Source organism: Camelus bactrianus, chromosome 26 (genome assembly GCF_048773025.1).
Source record: "Camelus bactrianus isolate YW-2024 breed Bactrian camel chromosome 26, ASM4877302v1, whole genome shotgun sequence".
NCBI lineage: Eukaryota > Metazoa > Chordata > Mammalia > Artiodactyla > Camelidae > Camelus > Camelus bactrianus.
Window position 1 is genome coordinate 5,402,365 of NC_133564.1, and position 14,756 is coordinate 5,417,120.

The following is a 14,756-nucleotide window of genomic DNA, read 5'->3' on the forward strand; positions in this document are numbered from 1 at the left end:
TTTAACAAAAGATAAAACAGAGGATTTTAAAAGACGGGAGAAAGAAAAGGTTTGAAGACAGTGTGTAATCATGAATAGAAGAGTAAGTGGAAGCAGAATAGCGATCGAGTTGAGACGTCTTTTAATAACCTTAATAAAAAGGAGGAAAAAAATCGAGAAACAATATTTGAAACCTGTGAATAACCAGTAACAGGAGATCAAAACCAAGAGAATGAAAAAGGGAAGGGGGTGGATGTTTAAAAATAATAATAATGAAAAGACTTGAAATGAAACATTTAAAAGGGATTAAAACCGTAAACGTATACGACTGTTCAAAAGTAAAGGTTAAAAAGGTAACAGAAGGTAAAACCGATGTAAAAGAGATTAAAAAAGAAAAAGGAAAAGAAAAAAAAAAAGAGGAAAAAAAAAAAAAAAAAAAAGGATGTGTTCTCCTGGAGACGGTGCGCTCTTAACGGTTTCACCGAGAAGTCTTTCTGTCGTCGCCCTGTTTCGTGAACTCAGCTTGCTGTTTCCGCGGGCCCTCTGTCGGCGCCCTCGTCTGTGCTGCCCTCGGTGCCTGTGGGCAAGTAGATCGCGCCCCCTCCTGGCACCGCGGTCGGATGCTGCGTTCCTGCCGGGAAGGAGGGAGGGTGGCTGGCCGCCTGCCCTCTCCCGGCGCCGGTCGCTCCGCTGCTCTGTGCGGCTGTGTGCTCCGCCTCGGGTCGGCGCTCCTCTCCGTAGGTGGGCTCGGGGAAGACGGTGGAACCGCCCCGCCCCTGCTGCATTCCAAAACTCGGCTCCTTCTTAGTCTTGGTGGCGCGAGTTCTCTGAGGTACCGGGGCAGATATATAATATCTGCCTCAGGCTGAAAACGAGTCTCAGTCCTGCCTAGGAGGTTGCAGAGCCCCCGGGTGCGGATTCGAGTCTCGGCCCCGCCCCCGCTCCCGCCCCCGCCCGCGCGCTGCGCGCCGCGCGCCAGGGGCTATGGCGGCTGTGGCTGCGCCCCGCCTCTCTTCTCGCGAGAAGGGCCGGTGATGGCGCCGCGGGTCTGAGGAGATGGAGGCTACGGCGCCCCTCTCCCCAGGGCACACCGGCCGTGTTGCTTTGCCTTTCTTTCCCCGTAATGGACGGGTTGGGGGGGCGGGTTGTTCTGCTCTGTATCCCCTCCTGGCCACGGCGCGTGGTGCCGCCGCCACGGTCCTCTGCCCGGCTCGTGCGGCCTGTCCCGGCCCCCGGCTGCCGGCCTGCGACTCGGGCTGGGTGTCGCGGGGACCCTCTGTGCCCGTTTCACTTGGATAGGTCGGTCAAGGGGCGCTCCGGGCAGCTCTGAGACTCGGAGGCTCCCCCACCGTCCCGTCGGCCTCTCCGTTGGAGACGGGGAGGTCTGGCGAACGAGACCTATTCCTCCTCTGCCGGTCCCTCCCGCACTGTTTTGCTTTTGACTCTTTCTTTTCTCCTTTTCTCCTACCAGATTTTGGGCGTCTTTGTCTTTCGAAGAGGGCGGTGTTCTGTCGGAGTTCCGCAGGTGGTCTGATTGGCCGAGTGGGTCCGTCGATGTGAGTTTTGGTGTATTTGTGGGAGAGGGTGAGCTACGAGCGTCCTTCTACTCCGCCGTCTTGCTTCTTCTCGGGTTATTTTTGAAGAGTAGGTGCTGGGGATTGAACCCTGGACCTTTATTTTTTGCATGCTAAGCATGGGCTGTACTGCCTGATCTCTAGACCCTCCCCACCGCAACCCCCCCCTTTCCCACCGCCTCCATAGTACTCGATGAATCTCCTACCTAGATATCTATGCTTCCTTGGAATAGGGCCGTCGTTTTCTTCATCGGATTGATGCACGTCTGTGGATTCGTCTCGTTTCTCTCCACTGCGGTGGGTGGCATCGGGGCGTGGGGTGGGGTGGGGTGGAGTGGCGTGGGCTGGGAACAGTTCTTCACGTGTAGAGGTGGAGCGGAGCGATGAGGATGGTGACTGTTTCCCCGAGTGCTCGCGCCGGGTGATGGAGGCCTGTGGTCTGACTTGGAAGAGGACTCGGGTGACCAGAACAGAGCCCGTGTGGGGTCGTTGTGGAGGGAGGAACTCCACCCCCCCCCCAGCCCCAGCCAAGGCACTCGTACCTCATCGAGGGACGGTCGGCCGAAAACAAACGAAAGCTGTCAGAGGTTTGGGGGTGGGGGTGAAGGGGTGGGTGTGTGTGTGTGTGTGTGTGTGTGTGTGTGTGTGTGTGTGTGTGTGTGTGTGTGTGTGTGTGTGTGTCTGTGTCTGTGTGGTGTGTGTGGTGTGTGTGTGTGGTGTGTGTGTGGTGTGTGTGTGTCCCCGTTCCCCGTACCACGGTCTCTGGTCGAGGCCCCCCCGAGCGGAGAAGAAACGCACGCCAGGCCGTCCGTGCTCCTGGTTGTCCGGCCGCGTGTCCCTGCCACCCAGAGATCCCGAACCGTCCCGCTCGCTCCCCTGCCATGTGCCATGTGCCACCTGCCTGTCGGCCGGGCGCTATTTTAGACCCTGCGAAGAAGTCGACCGGACGGCCGGGCCGGGCCGGGCCGGGCCGGGCCGAGCCGAGCCGAGCCGAGCCGATCTGAGCCGAGCCCGTCCAGGCTGGGGTGGGTGGTGCTGGGTTCAGAGGAGTGGGGTACAAGCGGGAGGCGGGCGTCGATGGAGGGGAGGGGGAGGGGGAGGGGGAAGGGAGAGGAAAGGGGAGGGGAGGGGGAGCAGGGATGACGATGGTCTGGGGCTTGGCGTGTGGGGTGGGGGTGGGAGGGATGGTAGCCATCCTATGACTTTCTCTCCCTACCCCGCCTTTTGCAAGTCTGTTAGAGTGACAAGGTGGTGCTGGTTTCTGGCTGGTGCACACCATAGTGATTCTGTTCTTCTTTTTCCTGGTCTTTTTCAGGAACCCTCGTCCCGAGGGACTGAATCTAGTGCCCTGTGCTGCGCGGTACGACCTAGGGGTCGAATCTGCCAGGAGAGGACTTACAAGGATTTGGAGGATCCTGGAAAACTGCTACCATCCAGAATCCTACATGGATGTTCAAGATCTTGTGGATGGACGGACGGACGGAAGACGGATCGAATGGAGGCCCCGCCCCATCCCCTGGACCCCTTGGCCCAGGAGGATCGTGATGGGTCTGGAAAGGACTCTTCCGACGAGGGTCTCGGGATGGACTTTCTCGGTCTGCGGAAGGTGTTTCTGCACAAAGAGGAAGAGAGGGGCGTTCTCGGCCAGAGAGCCCGAACCGCCTCCTTTCAGGGATCCGCTCCAGTCAGGGTTGGGGTCGGGGTCAGAACGCAGCCACCGACAGCTCCCCTCCCTCGTCTTGGCTCTCCAACTTGGGAAACCCTCCTCCCTGCCCCCTCACCCATCTTCTCGTCAGCCGGCCTCCAGCTTCCCCGTGCCAACCACCTCTCTCATGCTGCCGGACTTTCCTCCTCCTTGGGCTGCCAGGAAGCTCTCCCGCTCCTCCACGTGCTTTGGCTTGGAATCCCTGACAAACACAAGCGGTGCTGGTGGGCGGGGCCGTGGGCGGTGGCAGAAGGACTCCCTTCATCTTATGGGAGCGATTTTTATCTCCATAGAGGTGGCGATTGAGAAAACACATAAAATCACTCAGAAGAATACCCATGTGTAGTATCCCTGACCTAGATCCGTGTCTGTCTGTCTGTCTGTCTGTCTGTCTGTCTGTCTGTCTCTCTCTCTCTCTCTCTCTCTCTCTCTCTCTCTCTCTCTGCCTCTCTCTCCATTTCGCTATTCTCTGTGTGTGTGTGTGCGCGCGCGCGCATGCGTGTCTGTCTGTCTCCCTTGTCTCTCTTTCCTCTCCTCTCCCCTCCTCTCCTCTTCCCTGTTCTCCCCCCTTCCCCCTCACCCCTCCACTCCTCTCTTCTCCCCTCCACTCCTCTCCTCTCCCTCTTCTCCTCTCCCCTCGCCTCTTCTCATTTCCCCTCCCCTCCCCTCTTTTCCCTCCTCTCCTTTCCTGTCCTCTCCCCTTTTATCCCTCCTCTCCTCTGCTCTTTCTCTCTCTCTCTCTCTCTCTCTCTCTCTCTCCCCCTCCCTCTCTCCCTCTCCCCCCCCTTCACTTCCCTCCCTCCTCCCTACCCCCCCAACCCCTACCTTCACAGGGCCTCATAGATTGCAATCGGTTTCCATGAAATGTGATGAAGAGGGAATGAATTTTAGAATGATATCCCCATGCCATCGAATCCTTCTTCCCCAGGGATAGCGACTTATTTGTGGTCGTGTTTGTTTTTGTTTTTCTTGTTGTTGTTTTGGGGCGCATCGAGGGCGCAGGAGGCGTTGGGAGTGAGGGTGATGTTTCTCTTTCTGTCTGTCTCCTCCTTAGGACGGATTTTAAGAGGAGGGAGGACTCACAGAAATCTACCATCTTGTCTCGTACTGCAGCTGTGTTTGAGCTTCCTATACGATCTGGGCGGAACACTCCCCACCCTCACCTCAAGCCGCCATTGCCGCCCCCTCAGCCCCCTGCACCCCCGTCCAGTCCCACACTTGGGGCGGTGGTTGGGCATGGGGGGATGTTGGCGGGGTGGTGGTTGGTGGGGGGTGGGGTGGTGGAGGAAACCAGAAAACAGACCACTGTGGCACGTGGGTGACTGGGGCTTCAGGGTGAAGGAGGATGAATAAAATGGCCGGAATTAGGCTAACGGATTATTGCTTCTTTTTTTGGCGGGGGGGGGGGAGGATCATTAGGTCATTCATTCATTCATTCATTCACTCATTCATTTGCTGGGGGGGGGGTGTCATTCGGTTTCTTATGCTCGCCCTGAAAACGGTCAACTGTCCTGACTGACTGGTTGCTGCTCACGGTTCCAGGCCTGTTGTTGAAACTGGAAGCTATCGATCTTACTGTTTCTACTGTATTTCACTCATTGAAAGTCATCATCATGCTGGGTCTCTGAGTCTTTCTCCGAGGAGAAGGTCGGTCACGGGACTAATGACCTGACAAAATAGCCTGAGTGACCAAGAAGGCCACACCTTGAGTGCTTATGAGATAACGAGATCTAACCACCAGCCTCTATAGAATGGGTCACCTGGAGGCATCGTGACACCATTCTGAGTCTTCTGATGAGAAAACGATTCTGTGGATGGTGATCGATGCCCGATTGTTTGAGCTATGGCTCTAGAACCACCCCACCCACTCCATCCCCAAGGTGGGTACACAGTTTTGAAGACGCTAGCCTGCTGTGAATCCCCTTTGCCCGGCAGAGCGATAAAATGGCCTCTTTGCTTCTAAGCTCCGAGACCTTGTCTCTGGATTCTTGGGCTCGTCGGGGACGGGGGCCGATCTTTTGGCAACAAGCGTGCTTCAGAAACAGCGGATGCCCGAGAAGGACACTCTGCCTCTCCCTCTTCTTCCGGGCCTGAAATGGGGAGGAAAAAAACATCGCTTCCCCTGGAAGCTGGAGTCCGGAACCCGCCATCCGGAGGGACTTCTGGCTTGGCCTTCTCCTGGGGTGGGGGGGGGAGGGCACGCCACTGCACGTGTTCTTTGTCAACTCCCTGTTTCTCTCTTCTCGAGTTATCTCTTTGGGACGGCTCCCACACTGGGTGAAAACAGACAGACAGGCTGGTATGTCTCCCTACCCCACCCTTCGCCCCCAAATGACTGATCTCCTGTCCCATCAGAATCACCACTTGTTTTCCAACGTGGCTTTCTTGGATCCTGGAGGACTTGTAAAGGAAAAGCCCAGCTGGGCTAACAAGCTAAAGTCACAAATCTAAGTGTGATAAGTGTCCGTTTACTGATCTAAGTTTAACTCGTAAATCTGAAGTTTAGTGTCAGTTTACTGGGCTAACAAGCTAACTCGTAAATCCAAGCTCAACAAGTGTCAGTAACGTGATCTGTTCCAAATTGATAAGCTCCAGTGTACTGATCCTTTGCTTTTTGTTGTTTGAGCCTTATTGGCGAATAGACCCATATTTGTAATTAACCCTATGAAACCTCATGTGCACGTCTTGGAGGTGCTCAGAGCTTCGGAGCAGAAGCCCCTCTGAGCCCGCCGGCGTAATAAATCTGAGTACTCCAACCCTCCGAGAGGTGCTTGTTTCTTGGCTGGCCTGTCATTTCCGTAACAGACTGATATCAACTTAGAGCCAAGATGGGCGCAGAACTGAAGGAGCTTCTCGGCTGGCCTAAGAAGCCTGTCGTCGTGATGTGGGAGGCATTCTTTACGAGGGACCTATCTGATTAAGTGCTTGACCGCCTTTTGGACTTTGAACCAACTTGGAGATAGGAACTAGGATGAGAGGGCACCCGAAATAGCTCAGCAAACTCTTCTCCATCCTTAGAAGACAGACAGACAGACAGACAGACAGACAGACAGACAGACAGACAGACAGAGTGTGTGTGTGTGTGTGTGTGTGTGTGTGCGCGCGCGCGTGTTTGTGCGCGTGCGGGGGTGTGGGAGAGGGAGGAGATGACGTCAGCGTACTGGACACTGTTTCAGTGACATGGGGAGTGCTGTCAACTAGGAAGGAACGTCATGTATTCTTCAGCCTTGTGTCTGTACAGGTGGGTACACTCAGGGTTCCAGAAAGGATGGGATATTCCTGGCAGTCGTCTACTGCCCTGGCATCGAGGGCTGGCTGGCTGGCTGGCTGGCTGTCATCCAAAGTGGAGGCTCTCGTGAAAGGGACGGAACCGAGTCCCGAGGAGATGCCTCCTTCACTGACTTTCATGCAAACACAGTGGACCACAGCCTCCGGAAAGAGGGTGGGTGGCACACGTGGCCCCAGTCTGTTCTGTCCATTCGGCAAATGGCCTGGGTTAGGGGAAACCCAGCATGGCGACCATCCGACAGGCCGACCCACCGACCCACGGACGTTCTCGGTTTCTCCCAGCTTCCTGGATGACCTCCCCCACCCACCCCCACCCCACCCGCATTCCTTCACCCACCGTGGTGTCTGGTGTCAGGGCACTTGGAAGATGACTCCCATTGTTCAATAGACAGGGGCAGGAAGATTCCTATAGGACCGCAAAAACAGTCAACTGGCCATACATACATACATACATACATACAAACTTTTTGTCCCCAGAGGCCTCAGACCTCCTCTCTCTGGACACGCTGAACCCCAGTAACTGGCCCCCATTCAACTGCCACATAGTAGGGGTCATCCAGACGTTCTTGGGATGGTAGGTATGACTTCCAAAGGGGTTGAAGCCTTCCTTCCCCCGCTGCAAGCCTGATGCCATCAGCATGGCCAGGACACTGCTACAAACAAACAAACAAACAAACAAACAAATAAACAAACAAACAAACAAACACACACACACACACCACCACCACCACCACCACCACCAACAACAACAACAACAACAACGACAACAAAAGACAAACACATGCGTATGTGACTTGGGGACATACTTTCCGCAGCCTCCAGGGACGAAGGCACTCGCTTCGCTGGGTAAATCCTACGAGGCTTCACTAAAGCGCTTGCCAACTTACTTCTCAGAAAGATCGATCTCTGCCCCCATCACCCGCCATCATCAGGCAAGGTCGTCAGAATCCATGGGAGATATAGACTAGAAGAAGAAGTAGAGGAAGGAGGAGGAGGAGGTGGAGGAGGAGAATCAGTGACATGAGGTGTGTACGACTTCTTGTCTCCAAGAGGATTGAGTTTTAAATTTTTTTCTTTTCAGATACAAGGGAAAATAAACTTCTGTTTTTTCCCCTTCCTTCCCTTTTAGAGGCGGACACCCACATGGTAACTATCATACCTCTGTCAGCAGAATGGAATCCTTTCTCTTTTTCTCCCTCCCTGACCCTTCTGGGATTCAGAAATCCTCCGTGAGGATTTTTCTATTCTTGGCAGCAGAGTTATTAGCATCATTGACTTGCAGGCAAAAACTTAGGTTTCCATTAAACTGGGATAGACATGCATGGATAAGAGATACTAGTGCTACTCGTTTTCCTTAGGGTTCCCCTGTGTCTGTGGGGGGTGTGTGTGTGTGTGTGTGTGTGTGTGTGTGTGTGTGTGTGTGTGTGTGTGTGTGTGTCTGTGTGTCTGTGTGTCTGTGTGTCTGTGTCTGTGTCTGTCTGCCTGCCTGCCTGCCTGCCTGCCTGCCTGCCTGCCTGCCTGTTTATTGTAGGAACTCTCTGTCAATGGAAGTATAGTTGACTTACAATGTTGTGTTCATTTATGACGTACGGCATAGTGATTCACTTATTCACACACACACACACACACACACACACACACACACACACACACACACACGTATACTTTTTCAGGATAGGTTATTACAAGCTATTGAACATAGTTCCCTGTGCTAGACAGTAGGACCTACTTGTGTACCTAGTTTGTATAGGGTGGTTTATATCTGCTAATCCCAAACTCCTGATTTATCCCTCTGCCCTCCCCCGTTCCTCCACCCTACCCTGTCCCCTGTGTTAACCATCGGTTTCTTTTCCATGTCTGCGAGTCCAGTCTGTTTCTGGTTTGTAAATAGGTTCCTTGGAGTCTTTTTAAAATGGAGTTATTTATGTATGGATGGGTGTCTTGACTTACTTTCAGATCCCACCTAGAAGTGATGGCATAGGATATCTGTCTTCCTCTGGGTGACTGACATCACTAAAGCTACGGAACGCTTCACGTATGTGCGTGTGTCGTCCACGTTCAGGGGCCGTGCTGATCTTCACTGGATGGTTCCCGTGTTAGTCGATGTGCTGTGGCAGCAAGCGCTTGCCTTAGGGTTTTTGTCTCAACCTGAAAGCCGGCCCGGAGACTGAAGGTCTTCTAGTTGCCTCCACTATCTGCCTAGGACCATCTCCACGAACGTTTCCCATTTTCTCTCACCCTTTTGTCTTGGCATCATTGAGTACTAAAATGCTCCGTCTCCTGAAGCCCTGCAGACTGAAGCTGGACAACGGGAGGTAAACGTCAGAGAAATGGCCACAACAGCTCCTGTGGAAACCATCCTAGGGCCTGTTTTTGGAGGAGCCGCTCAGAGAGTTGAGCCGAACACCCCAGGACATCATCAGAGGCATTTCAAACTGCTCGAGCCGTTTCGATGACCCCGATGTGTGGAAATCTCCTACCAGACTGACCCCCTACTCCCGGCCCTGAATCTGGTTTCTCATCTGCTCCAATGATTAACCTTTTTGCTGTACTTTGGTTTTCCACACAAGTGCCTCTTAGGCGATACCTGACTGCTTGCTCCCTAGGCCTAGCTTCAGAAGCCCATCGACACCACCGCCTCCTGAGACGAGATACTACAACTGTTTCCTTGAACAGACCTGTTCTCAGAACTAAGAAACTGGGTCCATGAAACGCAGGCCCTCTAGGAAACTATTCCCTCCCTCCTGCCCCCACACCACGCGCACGCACGCACGCACGCATGGACGCACATGCACAGTCAACAGCCCAGCTTTTAATGTGTAAAACTTCCAGGGAAGTTACAGAATAGGGAAATGTTGGGGTCCAGAGTAGGCTGCCCCAAAATGTGCCCGATGGACTATGCTGAATGAAAGGGACTTCACAACTGGCCAAGGGGGAGGGTATAGGTCAGTGGTAGAGTGTGTGCTTAGCAAGCAAGCACAAGGTCCTGGGTTTAATCCCCAGTACCTCCGGTCAAAAATAAATACATAAAATCGAATTCCTCTCCCCGCCCCCCCCCCAAAGTATACACTGCTGTATGTCAACTCTGTCTCAATAAAACTGGAAGAAAAAAAGGAAAAAAAAAAAAAGATTTAACAAAAGAAAGAAAGAAACAAACAAAGAACTGCCCGAGGCAAGAGGAACACTCTGGCCCTCCTTTCTGCCTCCCTGGAAGCAGGGGAAAAAGAATTTTGTTTTTTTAAAGTCTCCCATCCCAGAGGAATCTATCAAGTCAGAGGTCTGCTTCCATGCCCTTCCATGATTCTCAAACGGTGTAGTGGGGTTTACCCAGATTAGGAAAAGGAGGGGACTCCTTTGGCCTGAGACCAGGCGAGATTCTCCCCCTCCCTCCCGCCTCCCTCCGTGCAGTTGGGACGGGGTGGCCTAAGGGTGGGGAAATTGAAACCAAAGAACAAAAGCCGTTCAACAGAGAGGAGCCGGAGGCCAAGTCAAAGGCTCTGACCTGAGCACAGAGCTTTCTGCATTTGAATGAAGCGATTGAACGAGGCCCTGCCGAATGGATCCTCCTGACGTCCCCGCCCCCGCTTCCAGGAGACAGTCAGTCGATTTGGGACCGATCGGTGGAGAAGGCCTGGGAGGCGGCGGCGGCGGCGGTGGCGGCGGCGGCGGCGGAAGCAGCGGCGGGGGCGGGGGGGGGTGGAGCGCGGGCGGGGGCGGGACCAACGGTCGCTCCAACTCTGCCTGCCCTGCCTGTCTGCCTGCCTGCCTGCCTGCCTGCCTGCCTGCCTGCCTGCCTGCCTGCGGGGCTGAGGCCTGAGGGCCACGCTGGTTCCTGCCACTCAGGGAAACTTCTGCAGGTGTTGCCGAAAGATCGCCCTCCCCCACCCCGTCCCTGACGAGCCAAATAACCCAGAGACAGGGTCTTAGAGTTTAGAAGAAAAGAGGCAGCTTGATTGCTTTGCTGGGCAAAGGGGACTCACAGCAGGCTAGTGCCCTCCAAACTGTGAACCCGTCTTGGGGTTGGGGTTTCATGCTTCTGTGGACGAACAGGTTGGAGCATGAAAGGGAATCACAACAGGCGGGAGCACAAAAGGTGCTCATGATCAACAAGGGTCTCTGATGAAACTTCCTCCTAAATCTGGATGAGTGTCTGATAACATGGGACCTCCTGGTGGTCTAGTAGGTCATCAGCCCGTGACCTTCTTTATCTGGTCAGACTCACCCGGCGGCACCAGCGCCACGGAGGAACTCGGGGTGGGGGGTGGGGGGTGGGAGGGGGCTGGTCGTTCTCCTGAGCTTATCCTCCCGTGACTCCCTTCCTGGGGAAAGACTCAGACGCCAAACATGATTGTCAAGTTGAACGATCAGAGGAAGGTCAAATCAAACAGTTAGAATCGACAACTTTAGCTGTTTTTAACAGTGGGCCTGGAGCTGGGAGCGGTGTCTGGTCAGTCGAGTTTGCTGATGGTTCTAAAAGCAAGCAGTAAGCATAAAGCCAAAAATTGGCTTAGCCTAAGTGCGGCCACTTCATGATTCCTCCTTCACTGGGGGCTGAGGCGTGGGGGAGGGCGGGGGTGGGGGACAGGACTGAGGTGGCGGCGAACTTCTCCGTGAATGCTCGGAGCCGAACTGCTCTCTGGGCCTAGGTCTGAAAAAGGCCTGAGTCTCAGCTATGTCAGATTCTCTCTCTTTCTGGGCACATGGACTGACTCGCCCCGCATCCTCCCATCCTGTCAGACCCTTTGGACACACACCTCCACCTGAAGAGTTCTTTGGCCTCGTCCAGAAAAAACAAACACACGCACGAACAAAACCAAACGAGCACACAGAAACCCTGCTGATCTCCTTGGACCCCATTCACTTCGGAGAGTCCCTCTCGTAGAAATCCCCTCTGCTCGATGATTTCACCACAGCCGCCTCCCTTTCTCCGGCACAGTGACCCCCCACCCCACCCCTGCGTGGGCCCTGTCCCTCTACCTATCAAAAACCAAACCCCAGGAGAAAAGAAAATCAGAATGCTGTTTTGAGCCACTGGATCTGTGAAAGGAACCAAACAGAAAGCTGAAATAACCAAACCAGCCGAACACCAAAAGCGAACAGACAGATACCCCAGAAAGAAGGGCACGCCGACCCTTGCCCCTTTCCTTCCTGGAATCAGGACATAACATAGATCTACACCCCACCCCCCACCCCACCCTCCCCAGATGTCTTCTTTATGCCGGAACGAGAGTGACGTTCTTATTGTCAACGGTGCTGTTATGGAAATGACAGGCCGGCCAAGAAACAAGCACCACTCGGAGGGTTGGAGTACTCAGATTTATTACGCCGGCGGGCTCAGAGGGGCTTCTGCTCCTAAGCCTTGAGCACCTCCAAGACGTGCACGTGAGGTTTTATAGGGTTAAGTACCAGCTTGGGGTATTCGGCCAATAGGCACGCAATAGCTTTAGCAACATCATTATCACGAAAGTAGAGGCAGTGAGGCAGCAAACCAACATTTCAAGGCCAGATATGTCTCTTTGAAAATCCAGCTGGCTAGCAAAATATGAACAGGGAATCAGCAAACCGGCACTTATTAATTTAGATTTACGAGTTAGCCCAGCAGAACTCAGATCAGTAATCCGACACTTGTTACACTTAGATTTGCGACTTAGCTTGTTATCCCAGCTGGGCTTTTCCTTCACAGTGTAAAGCGGAGAAGGAGAGAATTCTGTACAAACAGACCTCGATGAAAAGAATCCTCACCCTCTTTTAGGCCCCCACCTCAACACACGTGCGCGCACACGCGCGCACACACACACACACACACACACACATGCATGCACGCACGCGCGCGTATAGTTACTCCTGTTCTCTCTCTTTCTCTCTCCCTCTTCCTTTCTTACTGATTTTTTAAAAATGTTTACTGATAACACAGAAAATAATTGCTTAAATGTTGTCCAGGAATGATATTCATTTTTGAAAACATGATATATATTGTAAAGGATTTGGGCTCCTTAGAAAAATCCCAGTCCAGGCACGATTGTATAGCACCTCCTTTCACTTTCAAGTGTCTCATTTCAGACAATAAAGTAGCCAGTCATCTTCCTTGTGCATGACCTTTGTAACTGGCACAAGTCAAACGGCACAAAATTCAGACCCAATCTCCTGATCCATATGATTCTCATATTCTTTTTTTTTTTTTTTTTTTTTAGCGAGTCCAGAAGCTATGGGTCTGTGCCAACCACCCGTGGCTGTTCACTATCCAGCATTTCTTCCATTATCTTTATGTTGTCCTGTTTCTTGGAAGTATTAGTGCAGCTACTTTTCCCGATGGTCTGTCTCTGTCTCTGTCTCTCACTCTTTTCTCCTTCTTTTTTTTGGGGGGGGGAGGAGGGGGATGGGTTTGATTAGGTTATTTATTTATTTTAATGGTGGTTCTGGGGATTGAACCCAGGGCATCATGCATGCTAAGCAGGCACCCTAACAATGATCTATATCCTTCTCTACACCGCCCCCCCGACCCTCCAGCACCCCCCCCCGTCCCCGGCCAGGGCCTGTCTTTGCTCAACCCAATAGAAAAGCATTTATGTTTTGCCAGTTTCCTGGGTCCTTCTTTGTTTCATAAAACTGAGAAGAAATACACGTGGAAGTTCTCTCCTATGAATTGAACAGACTGAAGATCCTTTAAATAACCAAATGAGGTGGAAGTGCAGAGAGTACCATACGTGAACACACCGAGGCACATCGTCATCAAATTGACCAAAATTAAGGATAAGGAGAAAATATTAAAATGAACGAGAGAAAAGCAACAAATAACATACAAGGGAACTCCCGTAAGGTTATCAGCTGATTTTTCAGCAGAAACTCTACAGGCCAGAAGTGGGTGGCACAACATACTTAAAGTGATGAAAGGGAAAAACTGACAGGTAAGAATACTCTATTCAGCAAGGCTCTCGTTCAGATTTGAGGGAGAAATCAAAAGCTTCACAGATAAACAAAAGCTACAAGATTTCAGCACCATCAAGCCGGCTTTACAAGGAATGATAAAGGATGGTCTCAAGTCATCAAATCCTAAGAAAAGAGAACAAAAAGATGACAGAGAAAGGAGGGGGGGAGAGAGGGGAGAGAGAGAGAGGGGGGAGAGAGGGGGAGGGAGAGAGAGAGAGAGAGAGAGAGAGAGAGAGAGAGAAAGAGAGAGAGAGAGAGAGGGAGGGAGGAGGGAGGGAGAGGAGACCTTCGAAAGATTGCTTTGCCTGTTTAGGTCTTCCGTTGTTCCTTAAAAATTTTGAAATTGTTTGTTCTAGTTCTGTGAGGAATGTCGTGAGTATTTTGACAGGGGTTGCATGGAACCTGCGGTTTGCTTTGGATAGTGTGGCCATGTTGATAGTATTGATTCTTCCAATGCAAGAGCACAAGGCATCTTTCCATTTCTTTGTGTCATTTCAGATTCTGGAGTATAGATAACCTCCTCGATTAAGTTATTTCTAGGCATTTTACTGTTTTTGACTCAATGGAAGTGTTTATCCCAGTTATAAAATTCTGGTTTTTAAAGTGGAGGGGGGAAAAAAAAAAAGGAAAGGAAGGGCCACAAATGGCAAAATATCCTTCTTTCTCATGGGTGAATTGTATTCCATTACGTGTGTGTATGTGTGTGTGTGTGTGTGTGTGTGTGTGTGTGTGTGTGTGTGTGTGTGTGTCCCCTCTTCTTTATCTATTCAAATATTGATGTGCACTTAGGATGCTTCCGTATCTTGGCAATCATAAATGATGTTGCTGCTAATAGCAGGGTGTGTGTATCTTTTTGAATTCATTCTTCTTTTGTGGTTGGCTTTATTCCTTTGATAAGTATGTAAGTTTAAAAAGCTAAAGCTCTAAACCTTCTGGAAACAATGAACAGTACATATATGTAAATTAAAAATATATGTGCAGTAAAAACATTTTAAAAAAATAAATAAATAAAAAAGAACGAAAGACAAGGAATTAGCTATCAAGCCGTGAAAGACATGGAAGAAACTTAAAAGACATCTTACTAAATCAAAGAAACCGGTCTGAAAATTGTTACCAACTGTACAATTCCAACCAAATGACATCCTGGAAAAGGCAAAGCTCTAGAAACAATCAAAAGATCATGGTATCCAGGGTTTGGGGAGAGGGAGGGAAGGAGGAATGAACAGATGCAGCGTGAGGGATTTTTAAGGCGATGAAATTATTCTGTAGGATACCATAGTGGT

At 51.8% G+C, this 14,756-nt stretch overlaps 1 long non-coding RNA gene and 1 other non-coding gene across 2 annotated transcripts; both read right to left on the reverse strand.

Moving 5' to 3' along the window:
- Positions 1 to 6,456: 6,456 nt before the first annotated feature.
- On the reverse strand, positions 6,457 to 10,204 carry LOC141575164 (uncharacterized). Its single transcript, XR_012502546.1, has 2 exons — positions 10,049 to 10,204; positions 6,457 to 8,847 (listed from the first exon to the last, which is right to left on the reverse strand). It is a non-coding gene; the product is annotated as an uncharacterized LOC141575164 (long non-coding RNA).
- Positions 8,562 to 8,670, reverse strand: LOC141575177 (U6 spliceosomal RNA). The gene has a single exon (XR_012502566.1). It is a non-coding gene; the product is annotated as a U6 spliceosomal RNA (small nuclear RNA).
- Positions 10,205 to 14,756: the final 4,552 nt, after the last annotated feature.